The following is a 20,025-nucleotide window of genomic DNA, read 5'->3' as shown; positions in this document are numbered from 1 at the left end:
ACAATAAATATAAATCTTGTCTAAATTGTCCCAAAATGCCCTGTCCTTTTTTCCACCCTCTCCACCCATAACAACTCCCTGCCACCCATACTAAAAAATTCAAAAAGAGATCGGAGAGGGCATTCCCTAAGAGGGTCTCCAGATGTTGGATGCAGGCCTTGAGACGTGCCATTAGAAGACTGAGGTGCACCAGCTTGCACAGCATCCGTCGATGGTGGTGCTGGTCTGAATGGGGGAGCGGCATGGGGACTGGCACAGGCAGCTCCAAGCTGCTGGCGTTGTTGGAATGGCTTGGAGGCTGGAGGTCAGGCAATTGGCCAATGGAACTAGGTCCAGGAGCAGGGGCATGTGCCAGGCCCTCCTTGTCCAACAGCTGCTGGTAGTGTTTCCTGGTGGCCTCCGGTCTCTGCTGCCAGAGCCAGGCTGTGATTTCATGATGGGTCGGTGGTGGACCAGCAGGAGAAGCTAAATCAAGAAAGAAAAAAGACAAATTGTGAAGAATGCTCTATGCAAACACTTGTTTTTTAGAATTATATAGTGGCACAGCATATGTAAATTTGCTGGTCTCCTTGGACCATTGGAATTTTTTATGTGGTTAGGAAAGTCAGTCACAGGGACATGATTTTGACAACACATGCCTCACAAAAAATCACTGACTGACTGACAAAGTGATTGTTTTTTTCTTGTTAGGGATTTCCTAAAAAAGTAAACCACACATACATTTTGTGTGGAAAAAAGAAAGTAAATAGCTCAGTTTAATGACCAACGAGCATCCACTATGGAGTACATGTATTCAATTCTTGTGCTAAATGATTGGAAGTGTGCTAGTTAGTGCATCAGGTACAAATTTGCTATTTTCTGCAGTCTGCAGCTGGGGCAGTGGCAATGGCAAAAAAATTATCTTTAATTCCAATGGACCTGTTCTTCTCCAAATGCCTTTCAATTCTTCCCTGTCTTCAAATAGGAAGATGATTAATAACATGTCACACACATCATGTATAGCATACAGATAATAGACGGTGGCAAAAACGATACACTGCAGTACAGGGAAAGGAATGGGATATGTAGATTTTATTGGGCACACTCTTCACAAAGTATCCCATCTGCAAAAAACAGCAAATCACATACACTTAATCCCACTTTACATCCTGGCTTCACCCTCAATCACTAAATTATTTTCATTAAATGCACTCGCTTGGAAATAAAGGAAAGAAGATTGACCTAGGGACCGATTTAGACTAGAGTTTGGCTGAGGGGTTTCTCTGGAACTAACATTAGAGGTATCACGTCCGCTGTATTACAGTTTATAATACGGCAGACGGGATATATGTTACATTTTATGACGAAGTAACTCCCTCCGTCAAACTCTAAAAATCAGGCACTTAATCTGCTGCAGCAGGGTCTGGTACAGGGAAAAGGCTGGGTAAGTACGATAGAGGTTTTGCTATAGAATAGTGGGGAGGGGGGTTCACTGATGATGTAGCTTCGACTTAGTCACTGTAGTTGAAACTGAAAGTTGCGGAATGTCAAATTTGAGCAGACGTAAATCCATTATGGAAGCCATATGAACCACTTGTCCCGTAACGTGGCGCATGCCATAAATGTTTTTTTTCAATGTTTCTGGTAGGCTGGGACAGAATAATTTATGAACGAATACAAGAGCATTGTACTAGGAGGTGAGTGACTGAGTCGGAACTGGGAGGGAAAAGAAGACACCTTGTTTTCATTTTGGTTTGCCATACAGTGACAACTCTGTAAATGGTACATTAACAGAAGCAGATGCACATTGCACAGCCGACACTGCAGTGCTGGATTGAATCATGCTGCATTTGGGTAGTGTCATGGCCTATGGATTGCGACTCGCAAAGTGCAATAGGCAGGGAGGACATGAGTGGATGATGGGTGAGCTCTGCCTCAATTAACAAATACGGTGTGAATACTAGTAATTGTCAGTAACTAAGCAATGTGTCTTATAATCGCCCATCTCTGCTGCCGCAGAGACTCCCCCTTCAGCTGCTGCTAGCTCACTGGTGCTGCTGGCCTCTTTACTGATGGCCTGTGCTGAAAGAAAATACATTACTCAGTTTAGATAATGGTTACACATCCCCATTAATTTTTTTAAACAGAATACAATAGCAACACATGACTACAGTTCAGTTCGCAGTATCTTCTCTATCATCTAAGATATCACTTTGCACATTTTGCTGGTTTACAATTCAGGAAAAGCCAGTAGTGAATCCAACCATAATGGAGGGGCACAGATATGATAAATGTGAGTCATTTAAACCACAATGAAGGGGTAGAATACATTGATCAATAAAGGACATATGGTTTTGGTTGATAACTCTCCTCTCCTGCCAGGAGAAAAAAGGCTCTTAATGGGGCCAGCAGAGACATCTACTGTGGTGCTAGTGATGGCACCCTCCTCAGCCCGATCTATAATGCCCTCTTCTTGCCGGGTGCTGAAGAAATAAAAAAGATAATAAAAATAGATTAGTGGTACAGTAAATCACCTAGAAAATATTTTGACAGACAAATGCAATAACATATTGACATTATTCATTTCTAAAACAGAATGCCTATATTTGCCAGTTGAACTTTTCCTAATTTCCGAAACTTTACTTAAACCCAATTCCAAATTTACTAAACTACATTTGGCAATACTTGATATTTGCTTCACTAATCTAACCCTCTTTGATAGGCCAACTCAGTCAGTTTACATTTTCAATGCATAGATGCATATTTTGCATGCTACTTCACTGGAAGATTGCTTGGGACTGTCCAAGCTACATACAAGGAAAGACACAGAGACCAGGAACTCACCAAAAATATATCACCATTACAACCACAGTGCCACTATCTTACCTACAGAAGGACAGATGAGTGAGAATAACTTCTTACATATTCAGCCCCAGCGAGCACCTAGAGCAACAAGCAGAACTAGATAGCACAGAGCACCTGGCTCTCTCAAATTGGATCATATAATATTAGTAACATTACATTATGTGAACTTAACTTATCTTTGAGTGTGAGCAGCATGCTATTTGGAAGAAAATAGCATTAAAGGATAGGGCTCTAAACATTTGTAATAATAAATTACAAGTACTCATCAAGCCCTGCAACCAAGATGCCCAGCAGGTCGAGCAGGACCATCTCCCGGTCCAGGATGTCAGCTCATCAGTGCATCAATTGCTGCTGAATGTGCCGAACAACATTGCATTGGCAAGCGCAATGGCAAATCCTCCTCCACAGCAACCAACTTTCCCGCAGGTCATACCCACTTTCGGCCCTGCTGTAGCATGGACATTAGGTGGTGTTGCACAGAAAGAATGAGTGAGGCCACCTCCTCCTCACAAAAAATGGCACAAGGATGCACCCATTGGCAGCGCCGGGGTCCAAAGGGTATGTGGTTTGCTGCACTTGTGCCGCACAAACCCTGCTTTGGCATGGCACTAGGTGAATAAGAAAAAAAAGAAAGACAGGAGGAAGAGAAGGAATAGACTAGAGAGGGAGAAATTACGAAGCTTGGGGATGTTAGGGAAAAAGTAATAGTCACAGAAAATAAAAAAAGAGGCAAAAAAATAAAATACCCCAACACGTATACACACATTAAGGAGCTAAATATAAAACAGGGGAGGATAAGTTAATTAAATTTAGGATGGCAAAGATACATTTAGGATTCAGATGTAGGCCCAGCATCATGCACAGAATAGGAAAAACAAAATGGCTGTGTAAGTGGGTGACCAAATGGTGCTGTTTGCAAGTGCATTGCTACATGGAGTGCGCTAATCTCACCTATCAGCGCAAACTGGCAGCCGAGCATAACTCCACACTCTCATGCAGAGTTAGGTGGAGTTCGCAGTTTTCTTTTCACTCCGCAGAATTCCACTTAGTGGAACTCCGGGAACTTCACCCACCACTAGTTGTGAGTTACATCTGCCTTTGACAGGGTCTTCCCATTTAAAGCTTGTACTGTTGGTGGCCACCTCTCCTTAGGCCATCCTGTTAGGAGGAGGTCACACCTCCTCCCAGCCAAGGCCCTTTAGTTCCTTTTCCTGAAAGCAATTCACACCTCCAGCAGGCTTACATGTGGCAGCTGGGGATTATCCCTGAAAGGGCTACTAGCAGACCTTTAGGTAGGAAAATGCCAACTTTCAAGAAATGGCACTTCCAAAATAGAAATTTAAAATCTGACTTTCCCACCAGATTGGATTTGAAATTCCTATTAATTTGAGTCCTTGAATCATGGTTCTAGCTATTCCCAAACTGAAGTTTTGCATACTAAGGTATAATGTAACCGAGTACTTTTCTATGGGAGAGCCAGTCTTGCCACAATGAAAAACTACTTTGGAGATTTTTCACTGGCAGGACATGTGAAACTTAAAAACACATGTCCTACGTTTTAAATACCATACACCCTGCTCTCTGTCATTGTCACTTTAGTGATGGTACAATAGGTGTTGCAGTCCAAACGTGGCATTTAACTTACAGGCCCTAGGTATGTTGAGTACCATATACTTTGGAGCTCCAGGTAAATTAACTATTCCCTTCAGGGATTCAAAATATTTCCCAAAGAAATTGGGTTATTGGTTAAGGGGGGTGGAGTTTCCCATCTATGCACCAGCTGCAGTCCTTGTCAGGGTGAACCACAAAAGTCACTAAATTAACCTGTACTTAACCCTCTGGTAGCTTGGCCCAAAATCAGTCAGGTTTGACATAGAGGCAATATGTGAAATATTGTTGCAGCACTGAAACAGTAATGAAGTGAAAACACAAGAGAAAACCTACACTAATAGGGAAAAGTAGGGTAAATAAAAACAAATGACACCAAAGCAAATTAAATTCAATCCGTAGAACTGGTGTTATACATTTTCAACATTTTTTTTTGCAAAACAGCGCCTTAAAGATTAAAGCCCCTACTACATGGGAGGAAAGGAAAGCCATACACAACCTTAGTAACAAAGACTCCATAGTCATCAGGGAAGCAGATAAAGGGGGTAACGTGGTGGTGATGAACAGGGAAGACTATGAGGGTGAGGTACTTAGACAGCTTAACAACACCACCCACTACACTAAACTTGCCAACAACCCGTGTCCTGTAGCCATCACTCTGATCAATGGTCAACTCCAACATTGGAAGGAGGTAGGACTCCTATCTGACACTGAGTACAACTTCCTCTCAATCCAAAATCCCAGACATCCATGTATCTATCTTCTACCGAAGATACATAAAAAGCAACCTTTTCCTCCTGGACGCCCAATCATATCAGGCATAAGCTCCATGGCTGAAGCCATGTCCAACTGTGTAGACACCTTCCTACAGCCCTTAGTCATCAACCTACCTTCCTACATTAGGGATAGCACTGACATCTTGAACAAACTGGAATACCTTGAGTGGGAGGACGGAATGTGGTTCGCCACACTTGACGTGGTATCTTTGTATACTTGCATCAGGAAAGACTTCGGAAGAATAGCTATTGATTTCTTCCTTAGTAAGAGACAGGCGACTATTTTTGACCATAATACAATGCTCCTGACAATGATTGATCTCATTTTGGACAATCATTTTTTTTTGTTCAATAAAACCTGGTACAAACAGGAGCAGGGCACCGCGATGGGATCCAAATTCGCTCCTTAGTACGCTAACCTCTTTATGGGATGGGTGGAACACACCTATGAATGGTCACGAGCGGCCTCAGAATGGACTGGACACATCCAGTTCTGGGGCCGCTACATTGATGATATCATCATCATATGGACTGGAACTAGACTTGAGCTGATTGAGTATGTTAACTTTCTCAATCTTAACACACTTAATGTCGCCTTCACCATTGAGATGTCACCATCATCCATACACTTCCTTGACCTTGAACTTTATGTCCGGGGAAATAAGATACACAGTAGTACACTGTTTAGGAAAGACACAGCAGTCAACAGTATCTTACATTACACTAGCTCCCACCCAACATCTACTAAGAAGGCTATTCCGTATGGGGAAATGGTACGTATTCGTAGAAACTGTAGCGAAGATGACAACTTTGAGGCCCAAACTACACTCACCATAGACAGATTACACAGGAGGGGATATGAACAAAGCGTCCTGTTTTCAGCTAGGAACCGGGCTAGGAAACTTAAGAGAGAGGACATTCTCAAGAAAAGCAGCAAGGCCACCAGAACTGGAAAAAGAGAGACTCTCATTTATCACAACACATTCTAGACTTAATCATTAGGTGTTTAAGATATTGGACAAACACTGGCCACTTCTTAAGGGGTCACCAGAAGTGAACAACATCATTTCTCAGAAACCCTCAATAACTTTCAGGAAAAGCAGAACCATCAGGGACAGTTTGTGCCCTAGCTATACACTATCCAAAACACCACAACAACTTAGCTGGCTGCAAAAACCACTGGGATTCTACATTTGCTGTAATTACAACATTTTTAATCTAGGTTGCAACAAAACCACCACCTTCAGATATAACACTGGCACACATCACAAGATACATCACTTCATCAATTGTCTCACGAGCTTTGTAGTATAATACTGATCTGTGGCTGTAGCAAAATATATGTGGGCAGTACAGTTAGACAACTCAAAACCCGCATACAGGAACACCGTAGAGCAATCGTGAATGGGGATAACACATATGCATTAGTTTCACATGAATGCAGGGATGATGTAGACAGATCAAAATTTCTTTTTCATGGCATTGATGTGGCACAGCCAGATAAAAGGGGGGTAAACAGAGTACTGTCCCTTAGGCAATTGGAAGCCAGGTGGATTTGCACTGTTCGGTCAGCCATCTTGGGCCTTAACAGTGATAATGAAATGCACTACTTTTTGTAGGGCTTTAAGAAATACCCTGTTTTAACATTACTGTTTTGCCACCATGATATGTAAGAATTCAGTAGTGCAGTCTCTGTGAATATGGGTACTGTTACTTGTATCACCACACCTTATCACAAAGATATGTACCGCAAAAATGATATTTATCACTGTTTTCTAGTGCGATACACAGGTAATACAGGAATCTCAATCTCCAAGAAAACCATCACTGCCACAGATATCCCCGATCTCATATTTTAAATCTGTGTATTCAAATATGTTATATTTTTTTCTTTGTCATTTACCAAAAAACACAATTTTAACCTGCCTCTACGTCATTTATGTACCTATCAATATGATATAATGTCATCTCCACTGTACACTCTAAATTTTATGACCTGAATGGCTCACATTGCAATATGTGTTGTATAAGGAACTTTACGTTATTGATGTACCTATCGATATGATACTGTGTCATCTCCGCTGTACACTCTTATTAATATGATCAGAGTGGCTCACATTTTAATATGTATTGTATAAGAAACTTTACTAAGACTTGCCCTCAGAATATTCTCTTCACTTGAATTTACCTATGAACATTTTTCGACCAACTACTATATGACACACATTATCTTTGTATTTCACTCATGTTATTTAACTCTCCCACTGTCCGCTTTCTCTTCGCTTTCCTGATATTTGCAATTTTTCTCCCACTATTGTGCCACTTGGGCACATGGCACTAACTAGATTCATCCGGTCATCCTTTTGTCCCCCCTCTTTTGTCAGTATTTGTGGTGCACCGCTAACTAATGTCTTTTAGTTGGGTACATACTAACAATGTCCTGTGTGGCAACGTCATTTTTGCCTAGTTGGCCACTTCATTGTTTACGAAGTATAAGACTTTCTCCGAGGTTAATAACTCTGGTCGCGTCACTGACGTCACCTCGTCACTGCCGTCTTCGAATGTTGATGGGTTTACGGGCCTAGACTGTTAGCTCCAACATGGTCAGACTAGTCACGTAGGCTGACGGTCTAAATTTCTTAATTTGATCATTGGCCCACCACCGGGAAGTATTACACTTGCATTATACTTAAGAGTAGCGCGCTCAGGATACAAAACACACACCGTTCGTGAACCATGACGGACGGCGCTGAGGCTTCCCGAACACGGAACACCACGCATTTACAAGTAAGGCTGAATACTGCTTTTGTGTCAACCTGCTTACCGAACCACTGTTTTGGACTACGTTTTGCCCGTGTTTTAACTTTACTTCCACTTATCTCATTATTTATGCTGCCATTACGTTTTGGCAATACTTTGGAACTTTTAATTACTGTCCTTTAACTTTCGTTACATTTAGCGCCACACCGCTGTGCACCCGTAGTTACCAGGCTCATGTTTTTTACTCTTATCCATACGGTTTCTGTATAGTTCCCAGGCACTGTTTTTGTCCTTCAAGAGCCCCACTTGCCGTACTCGACATTTAAACGGAAACGTTACGGTCATGCACTGATATGTCTAGGACTATACCATGAATCCTTTTCTGTATAATTATTTATTTTACAATTGGGCGCGCTAGCACTCTATCTACACTGGACTTGTTTGCCTTTATGCCGGACCCGATGCTTTTCATACTGTTCATTTAAGGTTAGGTAACTTTGACATTTGGGGTTTTTTACTTGAACTTCGTACCTTAGCTGTTTACGCCCGTATCTATTTGTCACTAATTTTAGCTAGTCTAGTCCCATCCTTGATTTTTTACTTCTCCAATTTCCAAACAGGTAACTTTATCCTCACTAAGGACTTATTCGAAGGAGGCAGATCACCCTTTTTCTCCTCCATCTTAGATAAACTCAGTCAAATCACAGAGAGGTCAGTGTGCTCCCTAGTGCTCTTTAGTCACGCAAGACCAATTACTGGAAATTGTTCTTAATCTACGCATTTTAATACCCTACCAGGTATCTCTATCCTGTACTTTGTCAGCTGCAGCACAGACTGGACTTACTGTCTGTAACCAGAGGCGCTCCAACCTACACCTTCACTGGAAAGCACCACCTCTTTAGACAAGCCCTTCCCCTTCTCTATTTTTTATTTTTTGGGATTCATGTGACCACCAATAAATACATTTCTCATTTTTTCTGAAACTTTGTTGTGGATCTTCTTTCTGACTTGTGAAACTTTTGCACCTACGTAATATCGCGAGCACTTGTTCTCTTATTTTTCTACCACACTAAACTTCTTATCACGGGTCTTCTCCTTTTTTCTAAAAAACCCTTTTTTTCCAAACCCCCCCTTTTTATTTTTTATTTTTATTTTCATCTTCTACCTTTACCGTGCAACACCTCACTCTTTATTAATATTTCTTTCTTCCTGTTTGGTTCTTCGCCTCTCTTATCTCTTAATAATCAATTCACTATCTAGCTGTACTTTATGAAAATTAACAAACAAATATATTTAATTTTAAAACTAAAAGGTTTTATCTATTGTATAATGTTACAGCTCTGAAGAAGCCTATGCTTGGGCGAAACGCGTTGGCTGTATTGAACCTCACCGACATCATGAATAAAATACAACTCTAGAAATACCAGCAACGACGTGGACTCACTTTTTACTTAAAACTTGTTGTACATATCTAATTACGCTTTGAAGTATATTGCCTCTCATACCCTTGTGCCAAATCTCGTAATTTATGGTCATATAGCAGCTGGCCATCTGAGGCGGGCAATATCTAAATACTTGTTTGTGACCTGTCTTGGCGGTGCGGTCTTCTGTAACCCAGCTGCTAGTTTCTCATATTAGACCCCCACTATGGGTATCTGGTCGCCTGATACAGGGGCAAAGTCAAACGTTAATACCAATCACAATGGAGCTCTGTTTAGATACGTGATGTGGATTGGGTCTAGTCTTGGCTTACCTCCAGACTTAGAAGAGATTATGAAGAAAAGATCCCGAGAGAATACAGTTCAGCGGGGAAAGGCAGCAGACAGTGTCCTAAGAGGAGGTGTTGTGGTCATCACAGGATGGAGTCACAGTTAAGATTTCGAGATTCGGACTTTGTCATTTTTTTGGAAGTCGAAAATCTCTAGAGGGAGAAAGCTGCAGGTCCACGATGCTGGTTACCTCCGCCAAGATGTCCCACTGAACAGGATTTGCTGCTGTGGAGAAGAATATAGTGGGAGATACAGGGAAGTCAGGCTGACCACCGATGCACCTTGAGCAGGACGTCAGCAGGTAGGTCCTGGTCCTCTGTCGGTTCTCAGAGCACTTTTTGGTGAAAAATATTCTAAGTCCCAAGTGTTAGAGTTAGGCAGGAGCAGCACCTCTAACTCTACTTCATAGGATCTAGGACCTGGGGGAGCACCTCTTGGGGGAGTTAGGACTCACTCCAGCAGACACGAGGTGCAGGGTTTAAGGTCTCAGGAGCTTGTTATGTGCTAGGAACTCACACAGCCAACTAGTACTTTAGGTCACTTCTGGTGGTACTGGGTTCTAAGAAATTATCCAGTTCTCCTTTAAACAGCAAGGCTGGCTTTCCAACAGCAGGGCAGTCCTCTGGTAGCAGCAGGATAGTCCTCTGGGGGTCCAGGCAATCCTTCTGAATTCTTCCACAGGCCCAGCAATGTACTGAAGTGTTGATCTGAGGGTCCAGTATTTATACCTGGTGCCAGCCTTTGAAGGGGGGGAGAAATCCTGAGCTTCCTCCACATCTAGTTCTGGAAAGTTCTTCCCTTCCCCTACCAAGGCTCCAAGAAGTCTGGGGTGTCAAAAGACTGGTGTCAGGTTCTTTTGTCTGTTCTGAAGGACCTTTGAAGTGTCAGTGGGGCAGGTAACAGCACAGGATGGCTGGCTCATCCACCTACACCCGGTCCCTTTTCTCTTACGGAATGGCAAGAATACACAAATCCCAACAGCAGAGCCATTCACATTCATGTAAACCAGTACACTGCAGCAGGCACCTTTGCGCTGCCGGAACATCGCTTTTTGTGACTTTCCACGGCGCAGAAGCCTGCTCCATATTTACGAAGCAGCACTAAGCCACTTTTTTGGGCTAAATGCTGCCTTGTAAATATTGTTCTTTTTAATGCAGTTTTCTGCATTAAAGGGGCGTGCAGTGGGTGTTCTGGGGCATTCCCAGCAATATCCATGGCTTTATGACACTGCTCCAGATTCACGAGAAATCGTAACTTCAAGGCAGCGCCAAAAACGTAGGCCTCCCCAGGGGAGGCGTATGGGAGGCACAATGAGGAGAAATATCTTTATTGCTCATTGTTTTTCCTTTTTCTATGTTTGCTGCATCCAGCAGCACACATAGAAAGAGGAAAAAAGCCTCTTGTGATTGTTTTTGTGCAGGAAGCAACACAGGCACCTTTGCACCATGGTGCAAAGATGCCTGCGTTGGCACACGGCAGCTCATTGTGCACTGACTCAGGGGAAAATTACAGGAATACGCGGAATCAAAGCGCATTCCTGCACCTTTACTTTTGCTATAGGGCAGTGCAGCAGGAAGGCCTGCTGCACTGCCCTAAGCAAACCCTTTGTAAAAGCGGTATCTGACTTCAACCACTTCAGCATACCATTTAAGATCATCAAGACTGCACGGGTGCAAAAATATTCGGAGAACCTGAAAATTTATTTTTTATTGGCTGGATGCTCCTCTTGCCCTAGCAGCATGCCCAGGGGCGTAACAAAGTCCCCCGCAGACCCCTCAGCATAGTGCTCCGTCCCGGGAGCTCCTGATTGAGCCCGGAGGGGGCCCCTCTGCGTAGCATGCAGGGCCCCCCCCCTCAAGTTTCGTTACGCCACAGAGCATGCCATTTTGGAAGCCGTGTGTGTCTATCCTTTGCTTTTTGAGGTCATTTGCATTACCATGTAATACAGCTGTTTCAATGGTTTAAAGATACCATAAGCTCTGGTTCCAGGCACAGTTACCTCGCCAACATTTCTCCTAGTGAAATATATTATCAACGCTAACCATGTTTTCGGAACACTTATCCACCGCCATAAACAGCTTTCCTTGAATCATTTTACCGACCTCTACTCTATTTTCAAAGGTAAATGTATCCTTATTTTAAACAGGCTCGAGGATTATTACTTTACTGTGGCTCTATGTAGGTAGGGGTATGGCGTTTTATTTTGGAAATCTGTTTATCTGGACACTAGATTTCCCTGCTTCTTAATTATTTGTATTTGAATTGTATGCTTTCTTGCATCTTGCGTTAACTTCTGCAAAATGTAAACATTACCAAAGGTGATATAAGAAAAAGTTAGGGAGATTGCAGTTCACCACCTTTATGAGAATTGTTTTTTTCCTGTTGGGGCAACCTCTTCACCGTCTGAAAAGTCTTTCAGGCATCCCCCCCACCTGTACCGTCCCATTGACTACATCACACACATTTGGATATCATTTCATCTGAGAGTGATTAGGTTTCTGCGAAATGAAAACTGAACCCATACATGGATAAAACTTTTTTTTTTTTACAATTGCGCTTATTTTTAACCAATTTCATGGTACTTAATGTATCCGTCTCAGAAAGATAAAACACGAAAGGGTCTATTTTCTAAGATTTTGGGCAATGTTTGCATCGCAAATCTTTGCAAAATCTTTTTTACCTATTTACTTTAAAGCGGTAAACTTGTTCAGAACTGGAAAATCACTTGAAAGTAGAGCAAAGCAGCGCATTGTGCTGCTTTACATTGCCTAATGCCAAGGAGGCGTACCATGGGTGGTGCATGGGTGTTCCCCTGCCACCACCAACTCTTTCCGGCGCGAAGCCCTATTTACTTAAAAGTTTTCCAGGATTAAGCATCAGAAAATAGCACCGATTTCAAGTAGGTGCTATGAAGGAAAATTGTTTTCATTTCTCCTTCTTTTTCCGACTTTGTATGTGTGCTGCACTGTACAGCACACACATAAAGAGGGAAATGGTATAAAGTTTGTCTGAGCATAGTATTTTGTACTGGAAAGCTATGCTTCTAGTGCAAAACATATGCTAGACTCACCCAGACACCCTTGCACTATAGTGCAAAAGTGTGGGCATCATGCACAGCAGTTAATTTCTGTGCTTGCACTAGGGAGAGGGGAGGAGAGCACCTTATATTTGTAAATATGGCGCTCTCCTTTTCATGCAACGCAGAGCAGCTTTTTTGCCTGCTGCACTGTGGTGTGTGAGATTTAAGTAAAACTGGCCTTGAGTTTGCTGTAGGGTTTTCAATCTTATGATATTCAGACCATATCAACCATCATTTAGTCTGCATAGTTTGCCATAGAGCTAAGGAGTGGGTCAAATTACATCTGACGCTGTATGAGTTTAGAGACAAGATAGGGAAAACAAAGCAATGTTTAAATTTGAATCTGGTGCTTAGTAAATATTCTGTGCCAAGCAGATGCCCTTTTACATGGCTTTTATGGATCTGTCTGCTGCTTTTGATTGCGTCAGCTGTTCCAAATTGTTTGTAATAATATTATCTCAGTGGTTGAATAGTTCATTTGTGCACTTTCTTGCTTATTTGCACACTGACATGAGAGCCAGGGTCAGATCTAGTGATAAGGGTGAAGTAACCAAAGATATAGAGATTTGTAGGTGTATGCTACAAAGCTGTGGGCTGACTACCCTTATATGTATTTTATATATTAATGATCTTCATTCTTTTTTAATGGGAATTACCAACGATCAGAGGAAGACTTATACCTACATTTTTATATGGAAATAATGAGTGCTTGTGGCATGCGCCCTGAAGGCGCTTTGTTCATTAGTGCATGCTTTTGTTGAGTTTATGGCCTTACGGGATTTGCATACTACCTTTCCCAAGTCTCATATTATGGCTTGTGGGCACAGGTTTAGCTAGCTCTCAACCCTGTCAGTCGGCACTAATCGGTTGAATAATGTAAGAACCTTCCCATATTGAGGAGTCACATTCTCAGTTTCTGGGTCATGGGCCCCTAGCATTATACAACGCCGAGTACAACTATCCAAGGCACTTGGTTCTCTTCTTCACAGCCCATGGGAGGTGGCCAATTAATGCCCCATATGCAGATATATATGTCTTAGTGTGTCCCCACAGCGACCTCTGGGGCTGAAGTTTGGGATATCAAGAATTGTGAGATAGTTCAACAAGAAGAAAATAGGTTTTGTAGATGGAAATCAACTTCTCATTTTATTTGCCACAAAGAGCTGTGCTTGCACTATGTTGAGGATTATGCAAGAGCCCGACCAATATTACTGTGGCTGTCAGTCTGGAGGAATGAGGAGGTAGCCCTATCTAGAGCTATTATGATGGACTGCCTCATTTGTGACAATGGTCTTCGAATCCCTTGGTCGGCATATCTCAAAACAGAACTTAGTAAAATTGGCCTGCGGAGGGCTTTTGCTGACCCCGATACACGTATAAATCTTAATAAAAAAGATATAGCACTTGTAATTTGTGATCAAAAGGAGATCTGTCGACTTAGAAAAAATGGAAGGGAAGAAGCAGGTAATGGCATATCAATCCCTGAAAGTTCTGAATTGCCCCACAAAATATCTTTGGTTTGTGCTGGGACGCTGGGAACGTTCACTCCTGTTCCGATAAAACTGTCAAATACCTGTTGTGTTTCCCCATTAGTTTAAAATAAATATAGCTGCTATTCCCTGTGCCTGTGAAGGGAATGCAGGTCAAACAATGTTGCATTTTATGTTTTACTGCAAATTTTTTTAAAGATATACCAGGATGATTTTATCAACACTATTAAAAAAAAGAACTATTGTAATTTTAGGCATGTTAAAGATGCATTTAGGCTTCTCATGCAACTAACTAATGAGGAGGTTTGCTTCCATGTGGGCTGCCTCTTAAAACATGCTTAAGGGCTCGAAGTACTATGCTACTATAATTGTGTTGAGTTGCGCTACTATTCATTTTTGAAATGTATGATATTTTAAAAACTTTTCTTTTAACTGATGCATTTATTTACATTATTTTTATGGGTGAAATTTCACCTGAATACATTTTATTTGAATGAATCGAATAAATATCAACCATAAGGGTGTGATTGTAGATGAAAAGTCAAACTTCAAACCTCAAGTCAACTCTCTGATCTCCTCCTGTTTCTATCTGCTCCGAATGATAAAATTATCTTCCCTTTTATCCCAGTGGAGGCAAAAAAGACAGTAACCACAGCATGAGTCCTTTCTAAGCTGGATTACTGCAACGGTCTTTATGTCAATTTGCAGGAAAAAAAACTTAATAAGCTCCAGATGGTACGGAATGCAGCTGCCAGGCTTCTCACAGGGACCTCTAAATTAAATTAAGTGGCCAAAGAAATTGGAAAATTGCACTGGCTTCCCGTAAGAAGCTGCATCAAATTTAAAGCTCTCTGCATAGCCTACAAGGCATTGCACAATATTGGCCCTGGGTGTTTGAAACATTCCTTTCATATAAACGCTCCTGGCAGACAATTGTGATCTCATGACCACTCCCAGAATCTACAAAGCCAGTTGGGGAAGCAGAAGCTTTGTTGTCGGAACCACTAAGCTTAGGACAAACCTGCCATCCCTCATCAGAGCTCTGCCTACCCTCATCTCCCTCAGAAAAGAGCTACACACTTGGCTCTTTAACAACTAGGCTCTTTCCTGCTCAGGAGTGGCCAGCGCCAAGACACCTCAGGGTATATGTGCACTTATCAAATTGCTTTAACATAACAGTGGCAAGCTGATCTGCTTAGTGTGACAGTTCACCAGTAGATGTTACAGAGGCTGCCCCCGAAGGGGGCCTCGAGGGACCGCCTCATAACAAACGCCAGAGCCCTGTAAGGAGCCAGTTCCAGCCACCTGGTAGCGCCCAGAAGCAGAAGGGGTGCTTCCTTTGTTGTCACATGGCCAATGGGGGGGGGGGGAGGTGAAGATTCGAAGCCCCAATCACCGCAACCGCCCGTCTCGGCTGGAAAATCGTGAGGGGGGATTAAAAGGTGCCGCACCCCATAATACAGTCTATTATGACATTGTGGAGCTGGGGAGAGGGGCCGAAGAATTTTGGAGACAATGATCATTGGACTGGTGCTTTCCAGTTTCATTTCATCGTAGCTCTCCCCAGGCTCCACATGGATTGAGCTTTCCCCACTTGTGCCTGCAGCCTGGGGTTCGTGCCCCTGTGCCCCAGTACCGCCTCTCATGCTCAATGGTGTCAAGATGCACTCCTACAGGCCGGCGGAACAGCTGGGACAGCTGAGTGGCAAAGTCAGCGGAGTGGCCGGGCTCTCGACCAGTGTGCGGCCAGCATTGAGGGAAAGGTCAGGGCAGTTGTTCCCGAAGAGGGGGTTGACCACTCTTCAGTGTTACTGGGGGGTCCAGCGGGCAGAGGCCAGCCGCGGTGGAGCAACTCGGCATGGTCGGCCATGGAGAACCAGGGATTTGGCGTCGCTGAGCTCTCACGATCAGGAGGGGTTGCAGTGTCCAGTAGATGGTGTTGGGTTGGACTCAGAGAACATCACGCAGCAATGGCTTCGGGCGACCACGTCAGGGTTGAGGTGAGCACGGGCTAGAGTTCGAGTCTCGGGGTCGACTCCACATCCGGTGGTTCTGGGTAAATCACTTAATCTCTCGGTGCCTACCCAAAAAAACTGATTTCCTGAGTGTGCTCCCCATGCCACACGTTTACAGTGTTTGCACCCCTGCAGGAGCAGGGCTTGTGAAAAGCTCCCGCTGCTGTCGCTTGCACAATAGACTGTGCGTTGACATAGTTGTTTACCTTTTGTAGCTCTGCCCTGTCACAGCTTTGAATCTAATGGTGTGTGTGGGGACACGGTTAGTGCAACCCCACCAAGTCCAGGGCACGGCTCAGAAGATTACACAATGGCACAGAAACAATGTTCCTAGAGACTGTATTTGCATCGTCATGCAAGCGGGGTTTGGTGTTTAAAAACCCTCACTTTGTAGTCCAAAAAATAAATAAATAAAGTGAATGAGGTGACAGCCTTGCTGGTGTTCAAGGAGCGTGAAAGGAAAGGCTGTAGGATGTCATTTTGTAACGCAGAACAAAATATGCATTCCTGTAAATAAACGGCGCACTTTCAGCAGTTAGGAATACAAAAATTAAGATCTTTTTTCTAATTCTAAAGTGTGAGAGAAACATTTAAAAAATTTGGGTTGCTGTTAGCACGTGGCTGTTTTTATTCCAAACATCTGTTTTTATACGAAGAGGTTCTTGTCTCAGAAGAAAATACAATTGGAAAAGAGAAGGAGGTGACATTCACATGCTGTTGACAACCTTCAGCAAATCTGACAATTTAACAATGCAGGCTGTAATTAGCCATCAGTGTTATTACATCTAGCTTGACAGAGCGTAGCATAATCCACTACAGTCTGACTGACGGTGCAGTCAATCAATGAAGGGAGCTAGCAGCACAACCAGGGAGTCTGTATGTAAAGCTATCCTCTAAAATCAGAAAACACCCTGAACCAAAGCTCTCAAGATCCTGGGGGCCTGAAGGGATATGACCTGGAAGTCTACCCCCATCGCTTTCCATTATGGGAATTATAGTTTTAAATCTTTTTGTTTTTAGTCCTACAAACGCAGATCTGCTTGACCCAAAAATGCAATGTGTATTGAGCCACAAACCCAGGTTTGTTACATATCTCACTCCTGAAATAAATCATGAGGCTTACTGAGAACAATAGTGATTCTCCCTGTATTACATGGATGTCTGGGCCGCACAAAGTTGCATTTAGTGCAGTTAATGTCCGGATTGCTTGTGTCAAGTACCAGTCTCAGAATTTCAAGCTTCCGCAGGAGCCGATGACTTTTCCTCAATTCCCCAACTCAGCTACCCAAGCATGTACTCACATACATATATGCATAAATACATATACCCAGGCAGCCGAAGGGGGGAAAGGGGAGTGGGAAAGAAAAGAGATACGCCACGTCTTCTTCTACTGGACAGGAATGCTTCTACTCTGGTAAGTTCTCCTGTAAGAAAAATCTACATTAACATCTTAATGTTGTGATTTACTTTTCTATCTTTCACGTTACCCCTCCAATATTGTGATTACCTGTCTTAGCTAAGTGGCTGTCTATTCTCTTGTTGATTGCTCCCTATTTATCTCTGCTACTCAGTGGTTCTGTGGGTCAAGAGAATACTAATTAATTCCTATCTTACTTAGATGCGTCTTTGATAACTCTCAGCTCTTTCTATAGGTATATTACTGAGTTTACCTTGCTCACCCTAAGTGCAGTTGTTAATTCTTTTCTTTCTACTTTTTCAGTTGGAGATCTCCTCTATAGGCGATGTCTGCAGATGCGTCCTTTATGGAGGAAGTGTGCTTCTTTAAGTTGGTAAGTATCTTTATACATATATAACATATATATATATACATAACTACACCTACTTGATGGTTTCGTGTGAATAACTCTACTAACTTATTCCCTTTCTTTGTTTTCTTAGGTAAAGTTCTCATTCACACCTAAGAGGTAATGTGCAGCTTTCTAAGTTTCTTCCAAGGAACCAGAATATATAGTCTCAGTTCAAGCAATGCTCACTACCTGCCCACTGGGCGTTGCAAGGTATGTAGACTAACTATGAAGCATCAGAATCCTTCTATTGAACAGTTGTTCCGGACTTGTGGAATTTTCTAGTCAGATCCCTTACTCAGTACTAACATTCCTTCAGATTCGACTGTATCCAATATAGACTTAGAGTAATTTCTCTTACCTTCAGCAGCCGCGGAAGAGGTATCGCTGGGAACAAACTCGAATACTCGCAAACTCTGAATTTGCCAAAACAGGAGAACGCCGCTAGCAAATTGCGACCGTCTTCCCTCAAAAGGCAGTTGAAGTGCGCAGTTTGCCGCGATTGCAGTCGCGAGCACAGCTGCGCTGAGGAGGAGGAAAAAACACTGGACCGGCAACCTCACTGTTATCATCGGCGGCCATCTTGAAATTCCGCAATGCGTGGATCTGTCGCTTTGCCACAGAACGGGGAAACCAATGGTGGGGCCAGTTCCTGCTTGATCTAAAGTGGCGAACCTTATGAATTTTGCAACAAATGGGAAGAATACCTTGGTGAAGAAATGCCTTACGCTGACTGACCCTGACAGCTTGCCAGTAATCTTCAGATCTCCTACACATACCGTACTGCTTCACCGATCAAATTACACAGAGGTTAACACAGTACCTCAGCACAGATCTGATTACACGGAGGTTAACACATTCCCCTGCATTAGCCATTACTGCCAATTAAACAGAGGGAGCTGCGGGTATCGGCAAGGTATAGGGCAGAGCAGACAATTACTCCTGGCTTTCTTTATCCAAATGCTGCATTAAAGGTTTAATGTCGGTAGTAATTAATTCTGATTATACAAACGAGCCCCAATCAGGGTGCTTCCTTTAAATTCTGAGTTTGTGTTCTCCAGACAAAGTACTGGTAGCCAGTGGTATCAGATAACTTGCCTGTATGATGCTTTGAACTCACAGAAGCAATTTTGTCGGCAGCCATTTTCTATGTAACTTAAGGCATACATGCACACAACCAAGAAGTAGGTCCTTGTTATGAGTGTGGGGGAGCACACAGGGGTGCCACAGACAAGCAGTTGGAGAAGCTACCGGAGATCACAAGCCACTCATTGAAGGTCCAGGTGCACATGCGTTGTGGATCGGTGGCACATCACAGTGCATTGACTAAGCGTGCAGGAGTAAGTGCCATATATGGTGCCTCAAAGGCAGCAGGCCCAGTGTCAAGCTACCAGTTAACGGGGTAGCGCTGAGGGTTTCCAACACCCAAGAGGAATGGACTAGATCAAGCAGTTGTTCTGACTAGGGCGATCAAGCCTTCAGGTGAACAAGGATTGCATCCTGGGCGAAAGCCGGCTGCCACATTATGGGTTGAATCAAGTGTATCCCCTCCGTCCTGTGGTCAGCTGGTCCCAGGCTGTGGCCCTAGCAAAGCTGTTGATTTAGGGTGGGCTAAGCAGACAAGTGTGCAAACAGGGCGCTGCATCACCCCTTTAAAAAAAGTAGGAAAAAAAGTATGACGAGGGGAGACGGCAAATCCAGGCACATCTGCACACTCCAGCGAGAAGGGTAAGGAATTCCCAGGTATGCGTATGGCAAACGTTCAGCAGGTAGCCTTAAAAATAAATAAATACAGTGGGTTAAAGGACCTGATGTGTAAATTCACGAGAACAACCTTAGCGCACCACAAGGAGCCAACAACTGGCGGGAGAGCCATGCA

Source organism: Triturus cristatus, chromosome 4_1, assembly GCF_964204655.1.
Source record: "Triturus cristatus chromosome 4_1, aTriCri1.1, whole genome shotgun sequence".
Taxonomy (NCBI): Eukaryota; Metazoa; Chordata; class Amphibia; order Caudata; family Salamandridae; genus Triturus; species Triturus cristatus.
Note: the sequence above shows the minus strand (reverse complement) of the source record.